General features: G+C 45.4%; 1 protein-coding gene and 1 pseudogene across 1 annotated transcript in view; one reads left to right on the top strand and one right to left on the bottom strand.

The window, feature by feature from the left end:
* The window catches only part of CNTN5 (contactin 5), a 278,579-nt gene that overhangs the window by 106,225 nt on the left and 144,416 nt on the right, over positions 1-27,938 (bottom strand). The gene's annotated exons all lie outside the window — the stretch shown is intronic.
* On the top strand, positions 4,492-4,608 carry LOC136646256 (5S ribosomal RNA; annotated as a pseudogene).

Genomic DNA, 27,938 nt, shown 5'->3' with positions numbered 1-27,938 from the left:
TGAGGTCCACTCCTAAGGCCTTCAGATCCCTCTTGCAGATGTCTTTGTATCGCAGCTGTGGTCTACCTGTAGGGCACTTTCCTTGCACAAGTTCTCCATAGAGGAGATCCTTTGGGATCCGGCCATCATCCATTCTCACGACATGACCAAGCCAACGCAGGCGTCTCTGTTTCAGCAGTGCATACATGCTAGGGATTCCAGCACGTTCCAGAACTGTGTTGTTAGGAACTTTGTCCTGCCAGGTGATGCCGAGAATGCGTGGGAGGCAGCGCATGGGTTTCACTTCCACATGCATGTAAGGAGAAAAGGGTTTTTTTTTTCACCTACATGCCTTTGACGGTGATGACAACACCCAGAAGTGTCAAACTAATGGCAACTATGGGTCCTTGGATGGGATATATAAATACTGTTAATAAATACTGTTAATAATGGGTCACTACCCTCCTTAAGGTCACTTATGTGACCTCCTATGAGACATTACTTCATCTACGCAAGCACAGGATCCAACTGGAAATGATGAATTCTTTTCCTTTGGTATAGTTTTTGTGTTGGACTAATGATCAGCCATTTACCATTTCTGTTTTGATCTCCAAGAGCTTGTAAATTGATTAAGCAAGGATCAAAAGACAGCCTCTGATGATTTGGGCATGGACATTAATGACTGGCGATTTGAATCTGCTCCAGGGGAAGCAAATACTTGTATTTAGCATTAAAATACTGGTGTAACATTATACTTGTGATCCTTTTTCCTTGCCCACAAACTCTCAGTTCATATGTATTCTACACCTAGGAGGTTTGGATTTATTATTTATGAATTCAGTTCCTCCCTCCACATAAAATATTAAGAGTAGTTATATATAGTACTGAGAAAATGGGTTGATTTTCATCCAAGGTGTACTGTGTACTATCACTGAGCTCACTGGCAAAAGCTACCTATCGCTTAAGGGTTGAAATTATGCTTTGCCCAATATCTCGAATAAAACTTTTGGGGGGAAAAAATATTATATTTAGATAAGTCTTTCTAGCTGGTAAATTATTGAATTGCTAAAACAGATTGACAGCATAAAATAATGCTGGGGGGGGGGGTAGGCTCTATCTCAGTCTGATTTTCAAGGTTGTCCTACAGCTATTTCTGAAGTTCTTGAAGCAGAAACATCACCCAGTAAGTAGACGCAGATGAACAACACAACCTTCAAGGTGGACATTTGGAAAGGGAGAAGTCCTGTATTCACCAGCTGTTATCAGTCAGAATTAAGGGCAACATATGTCTGAATTAAAGGGACTGTGTTCAAAAAACATAAGAACATAAGAACATAAGAACAGCCCCACTGGATCAGGCCATAGGCCCATCTAGTCCAGCTTCCTGTATCTCACAGCGGCCCACCAAATGCCCCAGGGAGCACACCAGATAACAAGAGACCTCATCCTGGTGCTCTCCCCTACATCTGGCATTCTGACTTAACCCATTCCTAAAATCAGGAGGTTGCGCATACACATCATGGCTTGTACCCCATAATGGATTTTTCCTCCAGAAACTCGTCCAATCCCCTTTTAAAGGCGTCTAGGCTAGACGCCAGCACCACATCCTGTGGCAAGGAGTTCCACAGACCGACCACGCGCTGAGTAAAGAAATATTTTCTTTTGTCTGTCCTAACCCGCCCAACACTCAATTTTAGTGGATGTCCCCTGGTTCTGGTATTATGTGAGAGTGTAAAGAGCATCTCCCTATCCACTCTGTCCATCCCCTGCATAATTTTGTATGTCTCAATCATGTCCCCCCTCAAGCGTCTCTTTTCTAGGCTGAAGAGGCCCAAACGCCGTAGCCTTTCCTCATAAGGAAGGTGCCCCAGCCCCGTAATCATCTTAGTCGCTCTCTTTTGCACCTTTTCCATTTCCACTATGTCTTTTTTGAGATGCGGCGACCAGAACTGGACACAATACTCCAGGTGTGGCCTTACCATAGATTTGTACAACGGCATTATAATACTAACCGTTTTGTTCTCAATACCCTTCCTAATGATCCCAAGCATAGAATTGGCCTTCTTCACTGCCACCGCACATTGGGTCGACACTTTCATCGACCTGTCCACCACTACCCCAAGATCTCTCTCCTGATCTGTCACAGACAGCTCAGAACCCATCAGCTTATATCTAAAGTTTTGATTTTTTGCCCCAATGTGCATGACTTTACACTTACTGACATTGAAGCGCATCTGCCATTTTGCTGCCCATTCTGCCAGTCTGGAGAGATCCTTCTGGAGCTCCTCACAATCACTTCTGGTCTTTACCACTCGGAAAAGTTTGGTGTCGTCTGCAAACTTAGCCACTTCACTGCTCAACCCTGTCTCCAGGTCATTTATGAAGAGGTTGAAAAGCACCGGTCCCAGGACAGATCCTTGGGGCACACCGCTTTTCACCTCTCTCCATTGTGAAAATTGCCCATTGACACCCACTCTCTGCTTCCTGGCCTCCAACCAGTTCTCAATCCATGAGAGGACCTGTCCTCTAATTCCCTGACTGTGGAGTTTTACAACGTAGCAAGTCTCACCCCACCGTAAATAAGTTTGGCTTATGGTCTGTCTCATCTGAAAGGCCCAGAGAAAGTAACATTGTCCTCCTGGGATGCAGTGAGATTAGGCAGTGGGGCATACCTACAAATTGAATCCTGGTATGCAAAGGCCTGAAACACAATTATTGTTAAGTCTTGGGATTCTTTTTTGTTTGCTTGCTTCGAGGTTACCCTTAAATTGATATTAGCCCATCCCAGCACACATGTTGGTGGTCAAATATGTCCGTGATGTACAGGTGCCAATGAGAAATATTTTGAGCACTTGGTCTGATCAATCAATCAATCAATCAATCAATCAATCAATCAATCAATCAATCAATCAATCAATCAATCAACCAATCAATCAATCAATCAATTATTTAACTTGGTCAAGCAACTGCTTCAGTGTATACCAAATGCAGTATATGTGCAAATTATAACATCACAAATTTGACACTATAAAGTGGGTGTATGTTTTCTTGAGACGCTATGTGCGTGTGTGTGTGAGTGTGTTAAAAAGCACATGTTGTCAGAGATTGATGGCCAGAAGCTACTTTGATGACCTACCTGCCCCATGTGGCACACACCTCCTGCTCTGCCCTCCCTCCTTGCACCAAGGCACTGTTGCTTACTCATGTGTGTGCATGAAACATGGAAGAATAAAAATTATTGCTTCTCTAGTTTCATTTGTCTAATGAATGTATCTGATTGCACAATGCTATAATTGTCCTAGGATGGTGCAGCGACCGCTGCGCTAGTATGTGCTGTCACAAACGTGCCATAAAGTTTGTTGTGACAGAACATAAGATAGGAGTGCCAGCAGGAAGGCCTGTGCTGTCCTGTCAGTACTAGGAGGAATGTGTGTCAGAGTAGGTAAGAGCTGCTCCAAGTAGCGCAGGGGCAGGGAGAAGGCAGGGAGGGGGTGTAACAAGAGTGGAGGGTGGGGCGAGGTGGAGGATGGGCAGATCAGGTCCTGAGAGGATAAGCATGCCATATCCTATCCCCTCCCTAGGCCGCAGCTCAACTCAGACTTGAGTTGGCTATTTAGCAGGCACAGGTCTGAGTAGACCTGTTCTGTAGGGTGGGGCTTTCCCCAGGGCAAGGGGATAAACCTTACTTCAAGGAGACCTCCAGCCTGCTCACTTCAAGCATAGGATGCAGCATGACCACACTGGCCCAACTTCATCAGCACTGGTTAGGACTGGGCTGCCTGTTCACTACTGAACTCAGGCACATCCAGCTGCAATTTTGAATACTGGGTGTGTTCCCACATTAGATGCTGCCCTAGACTGTGAACCTGGGAGGATCAGGGAGTACAGGGATGGCTAAGGAGTACATCAGTGCAGGGGTCAGAGCTGGCTTCCACAGTCTTGTTCCTCCTCTCCCTACATTCATTCCCTAAGTTCTTAAGTTCCCTACTTACATTCCCTAAGTTCTTAGGCTGCCTGAAAAGTGCTTCTGTTAGCTGGGTGGTAGCTATAGAGAACCCTGCAGATGCCAGAGGCACTTGCTGAAATTTTCAGTGTTCACTTTTTAAAAGGAACTTTCTGGTCCTTACATTGGCACAGAGATATTTGAAAATATATACAGGCACTATCTCACTATAGGATACTATTAGTATCCTACTAATTGTGCTATAAAAAATCTGTCTCAAAGGGAGGGTTATTTGGCACTGATGTTTTAATGTAATTAACGTCTGACATATTACAGTGTTTGACTATGTTCCAAGTAAAGTTGGTTGAAAAGAATGGGGCATAAATCAGTTATGACTAACCTGTTTCATTGGTTTTTCAGTTGAACTTGGGAGTTAACTACGCTTCACACGAAAACAGATCCCTGAGGCGGCTTTTTAAAAATTAATTGCAAATCTAAGCATTAAATAAAGCCCAAATGACTGCAGAAGATCTCTTCAGGACTGCTTTCATTAAGTATTTTAACAAGTAATTTGCAACTGTTACCCTGCGGATGCTCGATCTCGTCTGATCTTGGAAGCTAAGCAGTGTCAGGCCTGGTTAGTACTTGGATGGGAGACCACCTGGGAATACCGGGTGCTGCAGGTTTATACCATAGTCTTTCGAGACTGAAGGTTGCCAACCAATTTGCAACTGACTCAGAGCCCAATCCTGAGCTCTGCACGGTAGCAAACGTGCCGTAACGCATGTCCGTGAGGCTTACTGCTGGGCCAGTGTCCGTGCTAGCCCAGCGCTGGCTGGCCCTGGGCTAGTGCCAGGCAGGCAACTGTCTTCTGCTGCTCGGCAGTCTCACGGACTGCCGAGCCATGGTACAGTAAGTGGGGGTGAGGAGGGGGGGCCAGGAGTAGTCCTTCCGGGGAGGAGGAAGGCGTGGGGAGGGCAGAGAGAGAGCAGGCGGGAGGTGTGATGGGGAGGCGGGGGGCGGAGAGGGCAGGCGGGGGGCATGCCATGGGGAGAGAGCAGGGAGGCAGGAGGCAGGTCCTGCAGAGCTCAGCTCCACTGGATCCTGTCCGTTTGTGTAGGGTTCGGCGCCCTACCCGAACGCCTTTAATTTACCGCTGACCTTTTGGTCGGAGGTAAAGTGAGTAGCCCCCTTGCATGGCTGCTTCCCTTACCCAGGAGAAGGGAACGAGGCGCTGCCCGTGGCAGGCTGAGGCGCACAGGATGTGGCAGCAGCCGTTCTCGGCGCCACTGCAGCCGTGCGCCCCAGGCAGCTCAGGATTGGGCTGCCTGTGTCCACTTCAAGTAATTTGAGCTTTGAATCCAAGGGTGTTTTTCCTTGTCTATTTCTTTTTGTGAAAGTAGCAAAGGCAGCTGCAAGTGTGTAGTTCACTGACATAGGTAACTCCAAGACATGTATTTTGTCTAAAAAAACTGTGTTCTGATCCCTATTTTTAAGGATGAGAACATGGACATGGGCTCAGTGTGAACAGACCAGGACCACAAATCATGAAAACAACCCAAAGTTCAATGGTAATGGAGACAGGATACAAAATTAATAGCACACATACTCACAGGAGCATCAGACTACGTAAGGTACAGCTACTGCAAATGGACCCTTTATCAAGAAATGAAATTTTATTACCAGTTCTGCAAACTGCTCACGAGCAAAATAAATTAAGTAGGTTTGTACGTTTTTTTGTTTTTTAAACTTGCGGAAATGCACAAAGGCACATAACTATAGCCTAATGGCCAGAGCTCAGTGGAAGAGCACAGGCGGAGCTAGAAACTCAAGAGATGCTGTCAGCTGAACAATATTGAGCTCCAAGGACTTAGTCCAGCTCTGAATAAGGAAGCTTCATATGCTCACAGTGAAGCCCTCCATCACCTTTTTCTGCAGCTGTTCATTTGGTTCCAGTGTTGGCAGGATTGCATTCTGGTAGCGGATGCGATTTTTGTGCAATGCAATTTTTACTTCCTACCACGAAGGCACCAAAAAGCATTGCTTTATAGAATATTTTCAGGATACTTCCTGCTTCACTCTGGCATTTTCTAGGAAAGAAGTTGAACTGAAGAGGGTGCCTGCCAGCAGCTGGCAACATAATCACTCTCATCAGTGTGTTAGCAGCAACTGTTACCCTGCACATGCCTGAGCTTGTCTGATCTCAGAAGCTAAGCAGCATCAGGCCTGGTTAGTACTTGGATGGGAGACCGCTTGGGAATACCAGGTGCTGTAGGCTTAGACCACAGTCTCTCATCAGTAAAGAAAGAGAAAATACCCAATCTGGCATAGATGACTATTAAAAGGGGATTGGACAGATTTATGGAGGAAAAGTCCATCACAGGTTGCAAGCCATGATTGGTAGGTGCAACCTCTGGTTTCAGAAATAGGACACCGCAGAATGCCAGATGAAAGGTTGCACCAGGATGCAGAAATCTTCTTGTCTTGTGTGCACCCTGAGACGTCTGGTGGCCCACTGTGAGATACAGGAAGCTGGACTAGATGGGCTTTTGGCCTGATCTTATGTTCTTATCAGTTGATTTGCCCTTTTGATCACTCCCATCAGTAGGTTTGCCCTATTAATGCCTCTCCTAAAGGTCCTCTAACAATTTTTCTAACAATTTTTCAACCTGAAATAAAGATGATGAAGTTGGAGGGGGGGATGTTTGCACCCATTTGGCTTATACCATAGTTTTTCGAGACTGAAGGTTGCCAACCCCCCACATTCTTCAGCTAAAATGAATAATGTGCTTACATCCCTTTATTTTACACATAAAGAGATTGGTCACCGTCTATTGTGTTGCAACATTTTCAGATGCATGTTTGCATCTTAAAGGGACATCTACACCCCATGCTGTCTCCTTGGTGGAAAAGATCCATTGGGAATGATTAATAGGTATATTTAAAGGTCAAGTCACCCCTTTTATATTTCAGTGCAGGCAGACAGTTCTTTTTCTTTTTTTTTTGCCATTATAGAGGTTTGCTACAGCAAGAGGGCATCAAGCTATAATAGAACCCGTCCTGATGAAACAGAAATTATATGCTTTGCAATCTGATAGCCACTATCCACTTCAAGAGCGAATATCTGGTTTTGATGTATTACAAATTAAACTGCCACTGGATGTTAGGGGTTTTTTTTTTTTTTTTTGAATCATAGCAATAAGACAGACCTGGACTGAACAGATAAGAGGCCTTATTTCAGTTCTATGTTCACCTTGCAAGGTACACTTTGGGCTAAATTGCTGTTAGGACACAAGTTTTAATTTATGGTAGGGGGGGAGGGTTGACCTCTTTTCTAACTGTCAGCATGTTTTTGTTTTTGTTTTTGCTCATAGGTGAACCCAACGCAAGAGGCTGACCGTGCCTGCTGGCTGAGATGTATATTGTAGGAAAATATCAAATTCAGTAGGGGGAAAATGCTAATAAAAGATCTAACCTCAGCAACTGAAAGGAGAGGCAAAAAAGCGCCCCTTTTATCAATGAGTGAAAGGAGACTATTTATATTCGAAAGCAAAATACTCCAAATTGGACCAATTCAGTGCAGCTATAAGCAGGAGTTACTTTCTTGGAAAATGTATGTGACAGATAGTAATAATAGCCTATTGCACACAGGATTATTACTCTTCAGTTTTCCCAATTCCTTTCAATGGACTGAAAAAAAAATCAGATCATTTTGCAGCTTTCCCTCTGTTGATGTGCTTTGAATATCGAGGCCACTCAGAAGCACACAGTGTTATATTCTCAATATATCCACAAGAAGGAAGGAGCAATATGTGAAGTAGCTGCTGTGTGTTCCTAGACATTATATTTTTAATCTTGGGCAGAATGAGACCTGATAGTTGCTGCGTGGCTACCACGGAAAGCAGCAGCTCTGGGTCTTTTCCTCAGCTCTCTCCTGGCCACATGTAGTAAAAGGGAATAAAACTGTGAAGTGATGTTATGATACTGAAATTTTTCTGCCTTCCCATAAGTGGTAGCCTCTAAGTGGATGTGGGGAAACTTAGATCAAAGGAATGGCAAATGATTTGTTTGGGTTTGTTACCTGTTACCCCTGCAGGAAGAAAGAGAAGATGCAGGTATACTATGATTCTGGCTGGAAGGCATTTACAGTGAAGTCTACAAATTGATGACTCAAATAACCTTTACTTTATTCAGGAAGGATAAAACCTGAACCTTGCCTAGGGCCTGCAAGCAGTGGTATCATTACGGTTGATGTCACCCATGCAGAATCTCATGGTGACACACCGTCTTTTGAACTCTGGGTACTCTTGATCTGCCAGTTGGCCATCTCCCTCCCTCCCATCTGGTAGATAGGAGGGAGGCTACCCATCCAGTAGACCTGGCCTCATGGAGAAGACAGAGGACAGACTGACTGGGAGGTCAGGTCTACTGAGTGGGTAGACCTGGGTTCCACCTTGGGAAGCCTGGTAGACCTGGTTCTGGAGATTTTTCCTGTCATGGGAGTGAAACAAGAGCAAAAGATGGAGGTAACCTGGTAGACCTAGGAAAATGACTTTTCCAGCCATGAAAGGAGAGAAAGGCGATGAGGTCAAGTATATCAGGAGGTCAGGTCTATTGGATGGGTAGTCTGCCTTGAGAAGCCTGGTGGGCCTGGGCTAAGGAGCTTTTCCTGTCACCCCTAGATGGTGACACCTGGTGTGGTCCACACACCCCACAGCCCCCATCACCCCTTAGTGATGCCACTACCGGCAAGTCCATCTTGGAGGAAGGACAACCAAGACCCTCCAAGCCCACAGGTTGCATCAAGGTAAGGAATTATGCATGGTTCCAGGTGGGAGTCTTGATTAGGATGATGAAAGAACCAAGCCCATAGTGCATAAGGTGACATTATGTCTCCCCACTGCTGTCGCCCACAAGTAGCCCACTGCTGTCGCCCACATGTAGCCCCCTGCCTCCTAGCATAATACCCCCAATGAGCAAGGTCATAAGCAAGGGCAGAGAAGGGCCCATTTATCATCCTCGGAACTGCATCTTTGAAAGTTGATCTTCCAGATAACTACGGTTGAACTGATGTTGGGAGGCAGCATTTACACAGAAGGATTATAATAATGCAAATGATGGTCCCTGAGGATTTGAGTCTTCTTGGAATGTCTGGACTCATCTGACAGAATGAGGGTGCATGATTTTCCTTGAATCCTGGTTCCTAGCAATGAGAGGTCTGAAAAAAGCCATTTGCCTGACTGGCACTATTCTTCCCATGAAAAATGAGCAGATATAACTCAGCGCAGCCCATTACACATCTGATGGCACTGGAGGTGGGAGAGAAAAATGCATGCGCTGATGGAGAAAGGAGAGAGGTGGGCTTTATGATCATATCAGGCTTCTTTTGGGGTGGTGGCAGATGTGTGGGAAAGGCCCGAAGGCCAGTGGATTTTCCAGGATGTGTAGGAGGGCAGAAAAGCCTACAGGCAGTTTACGTCTAGCAAATCCACTGTCAGTAAGTGTCACATGTGGAGATAACAGACCAGAAGGAAATGAGTCCAAGAGCTCCAGGCGCAAACCGCCTGCTCCCTGTAGAGAAGTCTGATGAACCGGCAGAAAATTTGCCTGGCAGAGGCAAGGCAAGTGCATAGAGATGCACTACACATAGGGAATTAAAAAGATCTACCAATGAACCTTCCTTGTGCCCTATGATTATCTTCCCCTGTCTCTGTGGTAGAGATTAAAGATGGATTAGGAAAAAAAAAAAATCTGAGTGTGATCTTTATCGTTGTATCTGCCCTGCTAAAATCTATAGCCCTCTTCTATGAACACACAGAGGGGAAAGTTGGCAGATCCCATTGACAGAACTTCTGAATAACTTGCCTAGGATTGTGCTGTTTCTGCTGTTACTGACATCTCTAGTTGCAACTGTTCTACAATAAGTACAACCAGATATACTGTGAGACTGAGCATCCTTCTAAACCAGGGGTGTCCAAAGTTTTTGGCAGGAGGGCCACATCGTCTCTCTGTGTTGGGGGCCGGGGGGGGGAAGAATTAATTTACATAAGTTTACATAAATGAATATATTAAAGATGAACTTATATGAATGAATGAAGGTCTTGCAATTGCTCAAGGCCTATCAAAGGCCTTGCTCAAAGCAAGGCTGGCCTTTCCTTTGCTGCCGCTACTGCATCACAGATGTGAAACAGCATGCAGTGGAGGAAGCCCTCATCCCACAGCTCACGCAAAGAGGTCAAACAGTTGCCCTCATGCTGAGAGCAGTTGCGTCAGGCCAGTGTGGGCTCCAACAAATCTCTGGAGGGCCAGAGGCTCATTGGAGATTGGGGGCTCCCTGAGGGCTGCACTGAGAGGCCTCGAGGGCCGCAAGTGGCCCCAGGGCTGGGGTTTGGGCACCCCTGTTCCAAACAGTCTTAAATTTCCAAAAAGGAAACTGTTATGGACCCTTGAAGATAGTGTCAACCCAGCGTGTGTGAACTATGAGGAAGGTTAATTCCATGCTTGGGATCATTAAAAAAGGGATCGAGAATAAATTGCCAATAATTGCCAATAGATGGTAAGACCACACCTGCAGTATTGTGTCCAGTTCTGGTCACCACATCTCAAAAAGGATATAGTGGAAATGAAAAAGGTGCAGAGGAGAGCAAGTAAAATGATACTGGGCTGGGGCACCTCCCTTATGAGGAAAGGCTACAGAGTTTGGGACTCTTCAGTCTAGAAAAAGGTATCTGAGGGGGGACATGACTGAGACATACAAAACTATGCAGGGGATAAAGTGGACAGAGGGATTTTCTTTTCCCTTTCACACAACACCAGAATCAGTGAACATCCACTAAAATTGAGTATTGGGAGAGTTAGGTCAGACAAAAAGAAAAATTTTTTTTTACCCAGAGTGTAATTAGTCTGTGGAACCCCTTGCCACAGGATGTGGTGATGGTGCCTGACCTAGATGCTTTTACAAGGGGATTTGAGAGATTTCTGGAGGAAAAGTCTATCACAGGTTACAAGCCTTGATGGGTATGTGTATCCTCCTTGTTTTAGAAGTAGGCTACCTCAGAATGCCAGATGCGAGGGAGTGGTGACAGGATGCAGGTCTCTTGTTGACTTGTGTGCTCCCTGAGGCACCTGCTAGGCCACTGTGAGATACAGGAAGCTGGACTAGATGGGCCTTTGGCCTGATCCAGCGGGGCTCTTCTTATGTTCTTATGTCTAAGGCTTTAGCAATGCGCTGTAGTAGAGGGAGGAATTCAGGTTGTAATCTTCAGTCTGAATTTTTTTAAAAATGGGAGTATTCTAAGTATAAGAGAGTCCCTATTTTCACCTGCAAACTGTTGGTGAGCAAGAATTGAGCACTGAGCAGTGATGCAATCACATTGCTGCAGGGTTGCTGTCAGTTCAACTCGCGGCAATGTCCTTCACGAGCTAACATCACTGCTGTAACAGTTTCAAGCACTCTGTCCTGGTAAGAGAAACAGATCATACCCTTGGAAAGGAGAGGAAGGTTTAACTACAGACTCAGGACTGAAACAAAGGGCCAGCGTAAATGTCACACAACAAAGGGGTTTGCTGGTGTCTATCACGGGGCTTCCAATAAGCATCCTAATGCTTACTGGAAGAGGAAATAAATATGCCAACATGCAGATGAGGTGCTAAGGTGATTGGTGGACATGCCCTGGAGAGGCTAATGAATAGGCTAATGTTCTAATGGGACAAGTCAAATGTTAGGTGGCAGATGCGTTTGTCAACCAAAGGGGTCTTACTGTACACACCATCGAGGTGTATAGTGAAAGTTAATTATGACTACGGATGTACCAGCCCCTTCTGGCTTGTCTTGAAAATGAGTTAGCGTCTTTGAGTAGGGTTACACGGTCAATCTTCTATTTCTGTTTATTCGGCTTAATGTAAGGCATGCAGGAGACACGCATCTCAATATGTCTAACTGATAGGAAACTTGCCTGGAGTGCAAAGGGCCAGGCCAGCAACATGACTATTTACAGGACTGATGGCAAGAGGCGAAAGATCCGCAGGCCAGGAAGGCCACACTTTTCACTGAAAGCAGTATAACTATGTAATCATCTCCCCACTTCCTTAATCAATTCATGGAGCCTAGCGCACATCACAGCTCTCTTCTCAAGGATGCCCTTTCCTCAACTCTAATGAGTTTGCTCAATTAATAGTGACATTGCATGACCGCCACCTCCTCACAAGACGGAGCTGGGAAAATCAGGATCCAATTTATTATTATTTTAAATCATGCACCCTCATTAAGTAATTAATCCCTGAAATTGTTCAGGAGTACTTGAGTTTACCGATGACGCTCTGTCTCTCAAAGGTTGAATCAATTACCCATGATAAAAACTCAGAAGTGGTCAACCGTCTCTTCAACTTCCTCCGCAGTGTTGTTCCTCACAAACAAAGTGTTTATGACCCAAACCTATGTAGGCCTTTCACTGATGGTACTCATGTTTCATCAATGGAAGGGCGGGGGCCGCTGGCACTGCTGCCATAGAGACCCACACAAAATGAAGCCACCAGTATGAATGGCTGGAAATGGCACATGTGCCGCTGGAGCGCCCAGTCACTGCTGGTGCCAGGTAAGTTGGTGATGGTGGGTGGGAAGGTGGGTGGGGAGGGGTAGGATTGAGGTGGCGAGGGGGTTAAGGTTGGAGATGAGGGCTGATCGAGCATGTTGGAGGGGGTGGATAATGGTGGCAGCAGTGGCATCATTATCCAATGCCTCCTTCCAGGCTTCAACATGCCCCTTTGGACCCTCATGGACTTGCAACAGCCAAAGAGGGGTATGGATTCAAGTAGAGTCACTGAGGACCATAGGGCAGCAGAGTAAAAAAATTCCATTTACTTACCTCTCTGCTGCATTTTGGTCCCTGGTTGGCCCACAGCATGCAATGGAGCTCGAGCCACTGCACACTGCTTGCTGACCAAGGATACAACTGAGCCGTAAAAATCTTTTAAAGAAGCAGGGGAGGAGGGGGGGAGGATGGGGGGATGGTTCCCTGCTTCTCCAGATGGTCCAGCTGCATGCCTGGAAGCTGTTCTTCCATCTTGTATACATTCTTAGAAAGGAAGATGAGTAGAGGAAAGTACAAAGAAAGTGTAGAACATGCCCATTCGTTTCCAGGCCCAATTCAAGGTGCTGGTATTGACCTTTAAAGCCCTATACTGCTCTGGACCAGGGTATCTCAGAGATCGCCTGCTCCCGTACAATCCGGCTCGCCCTCTCAGGTCATCAGAGAAGGCCTTTTTACAAGTGCCGCCGCCTAGGGAGGTACGTGGGGCAGTGGCAAGAAATAGGGCCTTCTCAGTAGTGGCACCAACACTATGGAATTCCCTTCCCCTTGACTTAAGGACTGCTCCCTCTCTTGAAATTTTTTGGTGAGGCCTGAAGACTCTTCTGTTTAGTCAAGACTTCTGAGTTCCTGGCCTTTTTAACACCTTTTAAACATCTTTTAATACCTTTTAAAAACCTGGTTACAGGCCTGATCCTTTTATAATTTGCTGCTCTATGCTCTTTTACCTGAGTACTTTTTTTTTATCTGACTACTGTTTTTATGATGTGTTGTTAATATGCTTTTATCTGTTTTTAAATTGTTTTTTTTTTAAATTTGTTTAATTTAAGCCGTCTTGAGTCCCTCCGTGGAGAAAGGCGGGGTAAAAATAAAGTTAATAATAATAATAATAATAATAATAATAATAATAATAATAATAATAATAATAATAATAGCAGTAGTAGTAGTAGTAGTAGTAGTAGTAGAAGGGAATAGAACATTCTGGGGATCTACAGTCTACGGCAGACTTCATTTTTTCTTGCTATAGCTCAATAGGAGGAGTTGGAGGGTACAAGAAGTGACTATTCACTTCCCTTATGACCTTCAGAAGGTTCACAGAGTGCTGGGATGCTGATAGAAACAGTTGACCATTTGGTTCCTTGATTCTTAAATTTTTATACACAGAGACCACCACTGGTCAGATCTACACAGATGCTTCATAGTTCCTGAAGGTAGCTGATTTCTGAGTATTCCTCCTGGAAGATGAGATTCAGGCAATGCTGGAACCAAGGTAGTTTAAAGTCTTGGATAAAACAAGATCCAAGGCAACCTGTACCTTCTCATTAAGCAACACGGTTGCAAGGAAGGGCACCAGGATGCAGGTCTCTTGTTGTCTTGTGTGCTCCCTGAGGCATCTGGTCAGCCACTGTGAGATACAGGAAGCTGGACAAGATGGGCTGATCCAGTGGAGTCTTCTTATGTTCTTATGTTCACAGTTCCCACATCTATTCTCTAGTGATCAGTGATCTCCCTTCAGTTGAGCTCAGAAATGGGTCACCGTTAGGAGCATTTTTAGAACATATGGGGGAAAGCTCACTTCCTCCACCAGGAGTTCTACATTGAGGCGTAACATCGAATGCATTATATTAAATTGGGGTAAAAAAATCTCATCTCTTCTTTAAGTCCTGGATACTAACATCCACTCAGACAGAGCTAAGCTTCCACAGTTCCTTTTCCTTCAAAGCTTCGGAGCATGACTGGGTTTGCCCACCATTCCCTGAAGCCTTCATCTCCTCTCTACAGAGAAGGCACTGGACCAGCAATTGGTGTCCAGGTTTTGAACTAAAAATGCATGCCAAAAACTATCCACTCTGCAGAAACTTTTTCCCCATGCAAAATATTATGAGCTAGACACATTCATATTCTAAACCAGAACAATGGGTTTTCTGCAAAATCACCACTGTTCTTATTTCTGGGAAGAACTATGGAGAACATTAATACCTTTGGGTATCTCACTAGGATGCAATAAATATCCATGATTTTTTCATTGCCGTTTTTTTTCCTGAGACAAAACTCTCATTCCTAGTACTAGGCAAGTGTTCCCAACATAGCAGCCAATTTCCAAATGGTTATTCCAGACACACAAAAAAGAAAAATTTCTAAACCTGCTACCCAGATAGGGAAACAAGGCACAAAAAATCCTTGTGCCAAATGTTAGGAGATAATATTCATTCTGATTAGGGCTGCTGTGTTAGTTTATTACATTCTGTACTCTATTTTGATTAGTTTTATGGAGATTACACTTAGCCACTTTGGTTTACATTGTTAAGAAAAGTGAGATAATTGCTTTAAAAATAAATAAGTGTGGTGTCAAGCTGATGCAACTTTGGATAAGGAACAATAATGAGCAATAACTGCATTCCATGTGTAGTTCCACTGTTTTTACAGGAGGAAGAACGTGTTCATATGCTTCGGGTTTTGATTTAAAAAGAATTCTATGGGTAGCTTGTGCAATGATCCTGGTTTTCCATATAGTGTCTTCGAAAATCCTACTTTTGCAAAAACTGCATTATTTGTCGTTGCTGACAAATGACCAGAACATGTTACATCACTTTTTGTTGAGGTGAAAATTGTCATGAAAATCATAGGAAGAACTGCAGGAGTGCAGAGTGGCGAAGCACATAGCTTATGTGTTGGGGCAAACACCAAGAGCTTCTTCCATCCATACTGTGGAATCAAACCTTCATCTAGAGAAGAACTGCAGTGACCCAACAAGGCAGAACGTGATAGCATAAGAACATAAGAACATAAGAACAGCCCCACTGGATCAGGCCATAGGCCCATCTAGTCCAGCTTCCTGTATCTCATAGCGGCCCACCAAATGCCCCAGGGAGCACACCAGATAACAAGAGACCTCATCCTGGTGCCCTCCCTTGCATTTGGCATTCTGACATAATCCATTTCTAAAACCAGGAGGTTGCGCATACACATCATGGCTTACATGATAGCGCACAAGGGGAACTTGCCACCCATTTCGCTGTTCTCCAAATAGCCCCCACCTCCCCACATTCTGTTTACAAAAAGTGATGGTGGAACCGAGCCCTTGGCTGCATGATATCTGCCTGCCGACTGAAGCCCTGAACATAAGACTATATTATTGGCAGGATCAGACAAAAGGTCAATCTAGTCCAGTATTCTGCTTCCCGCAGCAGGCCAACCAGATGGCTTCAGACAAATGTTCACTCTCTCCAGTTAGAGAAATGAACCTGGCTCTAGGCTCTACAACAACTTGGGTTTAGCAGGACACAGGAATGCCTGAGAGAAGGAGGGAGGGAGGGAGGGAGGATCTCCAGAGGGAGATCTCCTGTCCAGAGGGAGGGAGTATCTGAGCCAGGATCTGATAAAAAGGGACAGTCCTAGTTAGTGTCCTCTCCCAAATTCCAATGACTGTGATACGTAAGAAGACGGGAGCAGAACATCTCCCTTTCCAAGTAGATACTAATTAGTTGCATAGCTGTTTAATTAGGGAAGGAAGGCTGGGAAGCTTGCCTCAGTGGTTGTTGCCATTTTCTAATAAGCCAACTCCCTTACCCAAAATGTGGACTTGCCAGCTGTGCTCTGACTTTTATGGGAATTCAGCCAAGGAAAAACCCCAAACACGTCCCATTATTCACCCTTTTAATAATTCCATGTCACTTCCGCTGAAAAATCTCCTTTCTTTTCAACTCCTCTCCCCTCAATAATCCTGTAAGACCTTCCCTATAATGCATTAAGGGGATCATTCTCCTCATCTATCAGGTTGGAGGCTGCATCTGAAAGATTATTACTTAGATTATTTATACAGGCATGCTTGAATATCCTCAGGGGTTCTGTTCTAGACCCTCCTGCGGATACTGGGGGAACGCGGATACTGCGGATGCCTTCCCCCACCCTGTGCAGCTCCCGCACGTGCACATTACACTACTTTAAACACTTACCGGGTGAAAATCAAGCCAATTTTTCCCCCAGTTAAATGTTTAAAATGATGTAATGGGTGCATGGGGGTGTGTGGGGTGGGACAACCACACACTCCCCCATGCGCCCATAAAACTATTTTAAGTTTATAAAAGAGGCGCATGCGGGACGCATAAGGGACACATGGAGTGGGGGCGACCACCACTGTGGGCTGCCCCCCACACGCTTTCTTATTTAAACAGGCTGCCTTTGTAGCCAGGAAGGAACAGCCGTGATCTTTTCCCGTTGACCTCACTGGTGTTCTCTTTAACCATTCCTTCTGCTTAAGGAGAAGGAAGTGGTGTTCTCCTTAAGCAGCAGGAATGGTTACCGAGAACAGCAGTGAGATCAACAGAAAGACCTCACGTCTGTTCCCTCCCAGCTGCAAAGGCAGTCTGTTTAAACAAGACGGCATCCCAGTAACTTTTCAAAACTGTTTTATTCACATAGAACAAAAATTAAGCTTTTAAAAAAAGAAGGTGCCCCAGTTAGTTTTTAAAATAGTTTAATGGGCACATGGGGTTGGGGGGCGCACAGAGGGAGTGGGGTTTGCCCCACCCCCTGTGCCCCCTATGTCCCCAGTGCCCATTAAAACATTTTAAAAAGTTGTTTAAGCAAGCCAATTTTCACCCGGTTAACTTTCTAAAATGATTATTAAAGAGGTGCGGGGGAGAGGGGGTCCCTGTAATGGAAGATCAGAAGATCATCAGGTGGATGATGTGGTGTTGACAGCGATTCCATGTTTTGACAGCTGTTTGACAGGTCTGGGAAGGGCAGGGATGGCTCCACAGCTGTAATCAATCAAGGCCAATGGAGACCTGGATGGATACCTGAGCTTCATTTGACCTTGATGGGACTTTGAATGAGTTAACAAGGTAGGTCACAGCTGAGCTGCATTTGGACTTAACAAGGGGCTGAAGGATATAAGGCAGCTTCAGAAGGAGCAAAGAGCTGACCAGACCAAAGGCTAACCTGACCCAGAGGGAATCTGACCAAGAGGCTAGCTGACCCAAACCTATGGGAAAAGGGGACTGCCAGGACTCTGCTGGAGGACACAGAAGAGAGGACTGCCAGGACCCTGCTGGAGGAGACACTCTGCTGGACACTGCTGGAGAGGAGGGACTCTGCTTCAGAAGACTGGACTGTGCTTTGGAGATTGGATTGGACTTGGACTGGAGGCTTTGGACCTTTACCCACTAAGTTAAGTGGAGTTCTGGGGAGGGGAAAGCCTCTGGACAAGAGGAATTGCTGGGAGTGTGTTTGTAGCAATAAATTCGTGTTAATTGCTCAACTGACAAGGAGTTATGTTTGTTTCCTTTGCACACCGCAGCTGTTATTCTTGGAAAAGGAGGGTGTTAATTAGCCAAAAAGCGGGCAAAGGGAGTTGGAATATTTGGACGGGACAGTCCCCAAACTGGTAGATACCTGAAACTGCATATATGGGGGCCTCCCTGTATACTGTTTTATATAATATACCATACCATTCTATTCTACGCACACACAGACACAGATCCTGCATCAAAGCAGCAGGATTAGGCATTATTCTCTTGATAAACACAGTGCAAGGTCATTAACAACTTTCATAATGAACCTCTCATAAAGAACGACAGTCATGCCAAACTAGAAAAGCACATATCACAATCAGTTGTGAATGGTCTAGAATATTTGCTCCTCACGTCCACGGGTGCCGTCTCTTAAGCATCCGTGTTTGTTTGCTTTTTTGAAGAACGTCTAATTTGATGAGTGCCTTGTAAGACTATAATGCATTCTCATTCAACCTTGAGTCACTCCTAAACACCTGCAGCCTTGCAAACGATCTGGCACAGATGGAATCTGCATTGTGTGTTCATAGCCCATGGTGATCTTCTTTAATAAGATGCACACTTGGAGTTATGTTTTTTTCCTTTTGTTATCTTTACTTCTCATTAACACAGGAAACCTGAGAGTGAATGAGATTCTGGTACATGGCAACAATGTTCACTGAAAGCATTGGAAACTTTGAGCATATAGCAGAGGAACAATTCAAACCACCTCAGGTTGCAGTAATGCAGTAATGAATGGTTTCAGGACACATCGTGAGCTTTCAAAGCATGCCTAAGTAGTCATCTCAATTTTTTTCCCCCACTGACTGCACATCATGTTTTAGCCCATGCTAAAACAGTTCAGCCGCTACTTCCCTTAATTCAGGGAAGCTCAATTCAGCTCAGAAATCCACTCAGTATACTAGCATAGTGTAATAGGCAAAAGACTGAGTGGAAACGCCTTGAATTTACCTATTCTGTTTTATGGAACCCATCATTTATTTATTTATTTAATCCCAAACAAGGTCGGCGCAGGAACACAGCCCTGCTTCACTCCGCTTCGGATGTCAAAGGGGTCTGATGTGGAGTCATCAAAGACTACAGGAAAGACCTGACAATGCTGAGGAGCCTGGGTGGACATCCGGTCTTGAGGAGAATCGAAGAGGCTATCCCTGCTGACCAGGTCAAAAGCCTTCGTGAGATCTATGAAGGTTATAAAGAGTGGCTGTCGTTGACAGCCTCACATTGACACCAGCAAGACCCGCATTGACACCAGCAAGACCTGGGATCAGGGAAAAGTGGATGAATTAGTGGTGACGGCATCTGGTCTAGATGCCAGGAGGTTGCACATACACATCATGGCTTGTAACCTGTAATGGATTTTTCCTCCAGAAACTTGTCCAATCCTCTTTTAAAGGCATCTAGGCCAGACATCATCACCACATCCTGTGGCAAGGAGTTCCACAGACCAACCACACACTGAGTAAAAAACTACTTCCCAACACTCAATTTTAGTGGATGTCCCCTGGTTCTGGTGTTATGCGAGTGTAAAGAGCATCTCTCTATCCACTCTGTCCATTCCCTGCATAATTTTGTATGTCTCAATCATGTCCCCGCTCAGGCGCCTCTTTTCTAGACTGAAGAGGCCCAAACACCATAGCCTTTCCTCATAAGGAAGGTGTCCCAGGGCTATGTCAGAATGCCAGATGCAAGGGAGGGCACCATAATGAGGTCTCTTGCTTTCTGGTGTGCTCCCTGGGGCATTTGGTGGGCCGCTGTGAGATACAGGAAGCTGGGCTAGATGGGCCTATGGCCTGATCCAGTGGGGCTGTTCTTATGTTAACATCTTCATCAAACAGCCCAATCCTATTCCACATCACTCATGCCAAAGCAACTGTAACAAAAAGGCATGCGCTGCCTCCTATGGTGGGGAATGTGATACACAGCCTGCAAAAAAGTGAAGACATTTTGCATTGTTGGACTCAGACCAAACTGACCTGCCTTCCATGTTTGTAAGCTTGATAGGTCCAATCCTATGCAACGTTCCACTGTTGATGGAACCATGCCAATGGGGTGTGTGCTGCAAACAGCCATGGAGGCCTCCTCAAGGTCATGCTTCCCCTTACCTTGGGGGGCTGGATTGTGGTCACATCAGTGCTGGAAAGTCAGATAGGGTTGGGCCCTAACATAAACAAATAAAGTTGGGGGAAGACATGGTCCCCCAGTTTCCGGTTCATTACTAGAGTGGATTGAAGAGCAAAGGAACACAATGCACCCGCTTTTAGAAACTGTATAGGAAAGGGAATTTCAGTAACTTGTTTCTTAAGTACTGCAGACTATGGATCTCACCCAGTGGCATAACCAGAGGGGTGCAAAGCACTAAGCTTTGAACTAACGTGCCATGCAAGTGGGTCATCCACCTCCCCTTTGGAGCCATTCTGGGAGGTGGTAGCAAAACGAAGGCTACACCACTGATCTCACCTGACACACGTTTGTGATAAGGCATTTTCTTTAGGCAAAATTTGACCTTGCCCACCATTCAAAATCAACTATCATTTTACAGTGGAACCTGCTTCACTGTTGTCTGCTGTCTTGAAGCTGCTGCTGCTGTTTTCTCCCCCCCCCCTTTAATATGAATGCTGGTGGAAAAATGATATGAATAAAATGAGTCAAAATTGGTAAATAGCTCCCTTGAGTTCTTCCTTGTTCATAAATCACAGCTTATGAAGATGCACCAGAGCAGTCCAATTCAAGAAGAGATGTTTAATTACATTCAAAATCTTTCACTTGCCATTTAGAAAGCAAGCTATTTTTTTTTCCCCAGTTGCAGCAAATCGGAATCTCAGTCCTGGTTTACAAACTGAACCAAAAGATGCTATTTTCTAAGTTATAGTGTTAACAAATTAGATTGTTTTGTATTTTTCTTCTTCTTCAGAAAACACACTCTATTATAAGAAAGGATGTTGGTGAATTTCTCCTGGTTTAGCTCTGCAGCGGAATTCTTGAAGCTCAGAAATTCTGCCGCTTGGTGGGAGAGAGTCAAATTCCTAAGGTCTGAGAATCCTTCCAAATCCTACCTAAACCCCTGCATGGGAATGGGGCTTAAGCTGCATGCCATGGGGGATTTTGGACTGCTGGAGGTCTCTTTGGGGTAAAGGGACATTTGTTCCCTTGCCCCAGGGTAAGCCCCAGCATTCACTAACTCAACTCAATCACTGGTTCAAGTCCACGTTGCTCCATGAAGGCAGATCAGGCCCGGGAAGGGGTCAGGGATTTGGCATGCACCGTCCTGCCCACCTGCTCCTGTTCCACTCTCCCCTGCCCTGTTCAACCCCCTCCCCACCTGCCTCCATCCCCCTGCATAGGCTTACCTGTTCTGACAGGTATCTGTGAGTCCTCACACAAGCATGTGGGAGGTCACTGTGGCTTCCCTGCCAGTGGGCCCACTGCACTTACTGATGGAGGCTGTTTTATGGCAGCCAAAAAGCAGCCTCCAAAAAGCACAATGCTAATTACATTGGCTGGGGAGGGGGTAGGATTGGGACATTGGAGAAATTCTCCACCCTCTCCTTACATGTCTTGATGGCAGTAAGGCAGAGGAGAAACAAACAGTAGGAACAGATGGGAGGATTTTCCTCTGTTCTGTTTCCCTCCCCACACATTGCCATGACATGCTCCAGTAGCGGAAAATAGGGGCAGACAGCACAATCCTAGCTATGTCTATGCAGAAGTCAGACCTATTGTCTTCAGTGGGACTTACACCCAGGAAAATACGTATAGGATTGCAGCTGAAGGAGACCCTTTGTTTCATCGCTTCCAAGGCTGTAATTAGACAAAAGGTGGGGCAGCTCTTGGAGCATGGAGTCCTCCCAAGGGTGAGGGTAATTCAAAATTGCCTTGTTATATCAGATTAGGCCCTTGGTTCCCAAACTGTGAGCTGTGGCTCCCCTGGGGGGGGGGACTGTCACAGAATCCTTATGAAAAACCCACAGCCCTATACAATGTATATGATTGTAGTCCAAATAGGGAGCTGCGGCCAGTGGCCCAGTAGGTCAAAGGAGCCACCAGTCAAAAACGTTTGGGAACTACTGACTCATGTCATTGGGGGGGGGGGGGATCAATTCCCAGAAACCTCCATGGGAGCTGACTTTTGCCTCTGCCTTGGTTTTTGCCCCTGCAGCATCTGAACTCATCCCTTATTAATGCAATAGAGTAGTTGAACTGCACTGTGTTAAATAGGGGTGAGAGATGTCCCTGTTCTCTCCGGCTCACATTTAATTTAAGTTGGAAAAGAATTCGAGTGCTTGTAACGTTCACCTCACTTGTGAGGTGGGTTTTAAGAAGGTCCTGAGGTTCATTTCCAAGTCTGACTCAGAAAGACTTCTGAAGTATCCCTACTACTTACAAGGAGCTGTAATCTTTATAATGCATGAGGGAGATTGGAAAGTTTCCCTCTCAAACAATTGCCCAATGCTAGTAACTAACTAAGGGCCCAATCCTATCCAACTTTCCAGCACCGATACAGCCACAATATAGTTTTGAGGCAAGGGAACAAATGTTCCTTTATCTTGAATAGGACTCCATGACTGCCTCCCCACCATAGGATGAAGCGCATACCCCCATAGGCACGACTGCATCAGTGTTGGAAAGTTGGATAGAATCGGGCCCTTACTAACCAATGGCACAATCCTATACTGTATAGCATCTTGGGACAGCACAAAGATAGGGCTGTTGGCAGGAAAGCCTGTGCTGTCCCCAATGCAAGAAGGAACATACAGTAGAGCTGTTAAGCTGAAGTGGGAGAAGGGTGGGATCTCCCTCTGAGAATCTAGATAGATAGATAGATAGATAGATAGATAGATAGATAATAAGAGCTGCTCGGGGCAGTGCAGGGTCAAGGAAAGGGTGGGGGAGGGTGCGGAGGGGGTTGTAACATAGTGGAGATGGAAGGATCAGGTCCCAGGAGACGGGTGGGATTGGCAGCACTTGTACATGCCATATCCCATACTCCTCCCCTGGCCTGACATGGCTCAACTTGAACTTGCACCAGTAATTTAGGAGGCACAGGTCTTAGATCCATTGTACAGGTTGGGGTTTTCCCTGGAACAAGGGTACAAATGCCCCCTTCCTCAAAGAGATGGCCAACCTGCTCAGTTCCAGTTCAAGATGCAGATGGCCCCAGTGCACCAGCGCAAGTTAGGACTGGGCTGTAACTAACTAACCTGATCATAGGTCAGTAATACATTAATAATTTATCTGCTTTTTCTTTTTGTTTCTGGCCACAGTCATGCTCCATTTTCATTTAACAAGTGGCTATAAGGCTTCTCCAAAGAGATGCTGACTTTCACTTTGCCCTGAAAAGTCAGAGGAATATACGAGACTAAGATATACGAGATATATATCGTACTAAGAATTCTGTCCATTTATTCAGCTCAGTAGATTTTCAGCCTTTAAAAACAACCCCCCTCCCCCTCCCCCAAAAAAATCCCAACCCCAAATGACTTTTCTGCTTTGTTCTGGAAATCCTTCACAACTTTAATAATAGGAGGGACAGGTAACTGTAATTCTCTGCACTTCACGCACCCCTCCCTGGTTTTGGTCTTCTGTGACAGTGGTTCATTTTTTAATAATGAGATCAAGTTGGCTTTCCACTGAGATCGTGACAGCTAAGTGTTATCAGCCTGTAGTTTTCCCCAGATTTGATTCCCTGACAACTCTTTTAATTGCTTTTCGTAACTTTTGTGCGCCGAGACTCTCTTGTGTAAGAGCACGTGCTATTGATCCAAGTCCTCCTTGTGCTAAGCACTGAATTCCAACTTATTATTGATGATGATAGATAAATACAATCTTCCTGAGTATTCCTGGGAGTGTCATTAGAAAGCGAGAACATCAATCCTTTCTTTCATCCACTCACTTAGCTGTGAGTTGAAGAGTTTTGTACAAAAAGATGTCTGAACTTTCCAGTCGACTATAAAACCTCATTAGATATTTTGCTGATTTTACGCGATTGATTCTTTATATGTACCAATTTAAACATATTTTAAAGCACACTCAATGCACCACACTAATAATCTGTCCTGTGGCGTCACTAGAGGGGTGTGCGGGCTGCACCAGGTGATGTGCACGGGGGTGGGGTGACACCACTTCTGGCCAACATTTTTAAAACCTTGGTATTTTTGAATAATACCATCATGCTATATATCATTTGATGTGTAATTTCATTCTAAATGCAATGAAATAAACCAAGTTGAAATGTCTCTATTCTGTCAAAAGTTATAGCCCAAAAACCAGCAGGGCGGGGTGATGATCCATCACCATACCCACTTCCCAGGGCATTGCCCTTCCCACTGCATGGGAGGAGGTCCATCATGGGGTGACATGCTGGCCTCCCACACCGCAAACCACAGTGACATCATGAAATCTGCCCCAAATTTAGCATCCTGTTCCACTGCTCAAAGTGTTGGCTCATTTTTCAGGGGAATCTTGACAAACTGGTCTCCATGGTTCCTTCTACATGGTGAACCCTGAAAGAGTCACTCCACTGCTACCGGATGAAGCTTCTGGGTATTAATATCAAGACAACAATCTGATGGGGTCCTAGGAAATAATTAAGCAGTGCTGAGCCCAAGGACTACAGAATGAGGACACAAAAGGAGACACGACACAGACAGCAGATAGGGCTAGTCCAATAATGGAAGCACATTAGGAAATGTTAGGGGTACCAGAAGTCCTGGAGTGGCTGCCAGAGCTAAGTAAAATACTTTGGGAAAGAGTTATTGCATATAGTTCTAGAAGAGGGGTATGGAGGCAATTCAGCTGAGTTGGATCCTCTGCATCACACTATTGAGACCTTTCAGTTTCCACTGCTTGCTGGGGGGGGGGGGGGTTGATACACTGGGAAATGTGAGAAAGGAAAAAAAATGGCAGGTGTTAGGAATGAAGTGCGAGAAAACAGTATCCAGGTCAACTTTTGATAAGTACAATAGAATTGCAATCGGAACCGTAATGGTCTGTCCTGGAGCCTGGGGCAATGACGTCAACCATGTCACTTTACACTGTGATGCAAATTTCCTGGTTCTTCCCGGAGGAGGGGGCACTTGCTGTGGCCGCTTTGTGCACTGGGACCCTCCACAGTAGAAGGAACGGGGCAAGTGAAACCACCAGCACCTCTTCCTCCAGCGAGAAACCAGAAGTGACTGCTTTGTGCCACCTGGAGGAGGGGAAGCTCACTGTGGGAAGCTCCCAGCCCTCCCAGGAGAAGGAACAGGGTGTGAGAAGCCACCAGCGCCTTCTCCGTAAGGAGGGCGGAGCCTGGGGGCAGTCGTGCACCTCTGCTTGGTGGAGTTCCTGGAGCAGATGCCCCTCAGGCTGTGCCCTAGTTACAGCTCTTTTTGCACTGCAGCACAGCATATGATAAAAACACATATCAACTGCTGGAAGAGTAAATGATTAACCACCACTCTGAAATGCTTAAATTCTATTGGGCTGAGGATTGGTTCATGTGCTAGCCTGCTTTCTTTCCCTCTCCTTTAGGGGAAAAGTCACTCTGACACTCTCAAATGCCTCCCTCCCTCTGTCCTTGTTCCAGTTACAGGTGGATGGAAGTCATCTCCTTTTCTGGGAATTCTAAAACAGACAGAGGATGTGTACTGCCTCATTAGGAGAATACAATGTGAATGAACTCTTGAGTTAACTGTATTTGGAATGTAATTCAGGCTCTACCCACTGGCTTCACATTATTGCAGATAGGCTATTATCTCTGATTTTGAGTCAGATCCAGACAGGAAGTCAGGAGTCACACAATCCCATAGTCTGCAGGAATGGTGTCAAACGTGGGGCAGGCAGGCATATACATATTTCATAAGGTGCCACTGTAGAGGAACCAAAGGGGTTCCAATGACTGCATTATAGGCAAAAGTCAAAGCATGCATATTGGCATGAGGATGGCCCCCATGAATGCACTTCTATGAATGCCTGAACACATGATGCGCAGTTGTAGCTAACCATAAACTAACCACCCCCCAGCCCCAGCCTAGCAAAGCAAGCAAATTGTCAGTGGTTTAATGAAGCTGTCCAAACTGCAGAAATCAAGGGGGATTTTTAAAAAGAATATATCCCAATTATTCAGAAGTATTCCACCACAAGAGGCGGGTGTCATCTGTTCTCTGCACAGTCGATTTCACTCATACAATTCTCTGCACTCTGGGATTCAGTTGGAACTATGTGAATTACTTCTTTTTAATATTATGTTTATGCAATGAAAATTCTTTCATTAACTATATTGGGAAAATTACTTCCGACAGAACAAGCAGCCCCATGCTAAGGAAGAAATGATTTTTAATAAATAGGAATTCATCTACTGCAGTCGCCGGCAGGGCTTTCCCCCTCCCCTTCTCCAAGTTATCTGATTACACACTAGGGGCTCTGTGAGCTACCCAATTTGGCTTGTGCTTTCTGGTAGACTTATCTATCCAAGCATCATACTAAAAGTACAGGTGCAGCCTATTTATCCACAGATTTTTTATCTTCCGATTTGTCTCAATGGGAATGGAGTGGGGGTACTGAAAGTCACACACACCTTTGCCTCCTCTGCCCTGTGCTGTCGTCTTTCCAGGCAGCCCAAAACACTGCAAAAAGGCTCTGCCTGGACCAGGCAGGGAAATAAGCCCTGGAGCCCTGGAAGAGGTTCCCCTTTCGAAGGAACAGTAACACTCTTGGAGCCCCTGAGGCAGCCGAGGCTGAAGAGGGGAAGCGGTGTGTGTGGAAAACCTCTGTAGCCAGAACATGTGCAGCAAGGTGGAGTGCTCTCTCTCTCTCTCACACACACACACATACACAGGGGCAGTTTTGGCCCACCAGATGCCTCAGGGAGCACACAAGACAACAAGATAATTGTCTCCTGTTGCCACTCCCTGCTAATTGGGTAAGAGGCACTTTTTCAAGTGGGTGCTCCTTTTTTTAGCAGGGGGAGAGTAACTGGCCCACCTCACCCCAGCACTGTCTGTTCTAGTGGCTGTCTGCTGGTATTCCTTTGCATCTTTTTAGATTGTGAGCCCTTTTGGGACAGGGAGCCATTTGGTTATTTGATTTTTCTCTGTAAACCGCTTTGTGAACTTTTAGTTGAAAAGCGGTATATAAATACTGTTAATAACTCCCTTGCAACCTGCATTCAGAGACAGGCTACCTTGAAAACCCAGAGGTTGCGTATAGTTATCATGGGCTGCATGCTGTGATGGACAGTGTGATGAACAGACATCTTTGAAAGATGTCCAATCTCCTTTTAAAGACATTCAGGCCAGGTGCCACCACAACATCCTGTGGCAAGGAATTTTAGAAAGATTTAAGGAAACTCTTTTAACTAGAAGATGTGCATGCTAAATGAAAAGCCCCACCGTTCCTTTTACAGAGGAAACTTATTTTGGAAAATTGGTGACAGGTATATGAAATTGGGGTCTGATTCATCTTGAATGCAGGAGATGGACTCCTTGGTCTGCATGGGCAGCTTTCCAGTTCATGACTACAATGAGCTGCAGAGGGAGCAGATGTGAAAACTCGAGTGTGCATATGGAAGCCAAACACAGTTCCTGGACTCCAGCTCCAGCCTACTCCATGCAGGGTGACCCAGATGCAATGGAGGACAGAGTGCCTATACCTTTAACTATTGCATAGAAGAGGGGATTTTGGCAGGTGCGGCTCAACATGGAAGGGTTTTTAAAGCTGCACCTGCCCAAATTCCCTCTCCTATACATTGATTAAAGGTATAGGCACTCTGACCTCAGTTGTATTTGGTCACCCTGACTCCATGTAAATTCAATAATATTACACTGGATAAGTAACATTGTCTTCAATTTAGGGATAATTTTATCCATGCATTACACAGGCCTACCCCCTCTTCCAAGGGGAGTTTCTAAGTTTCTAAGTACATTTGAATGGATT

Source organism: Tiliqua scincoides, chromosome 3 (genome assembly GCF_035046505.1).
Source record: "Tiliqua scincoides isolate rTilSci1 chromosome 3, rTilSci1.hap2, whole genome shotgun sequence".
NCBI classification, from domain to species: Eukaryota; Metazoa; Chordata; class Lepidosauria; order Squamata; family Scincidae; genus Tiliqua; species Tiliqua scincoides.
The sequence above is the reverse complement of the archived record's forward strand: the minus strand, read 5'-3'. Positions and strand labels throughout refer to the sequence as shown.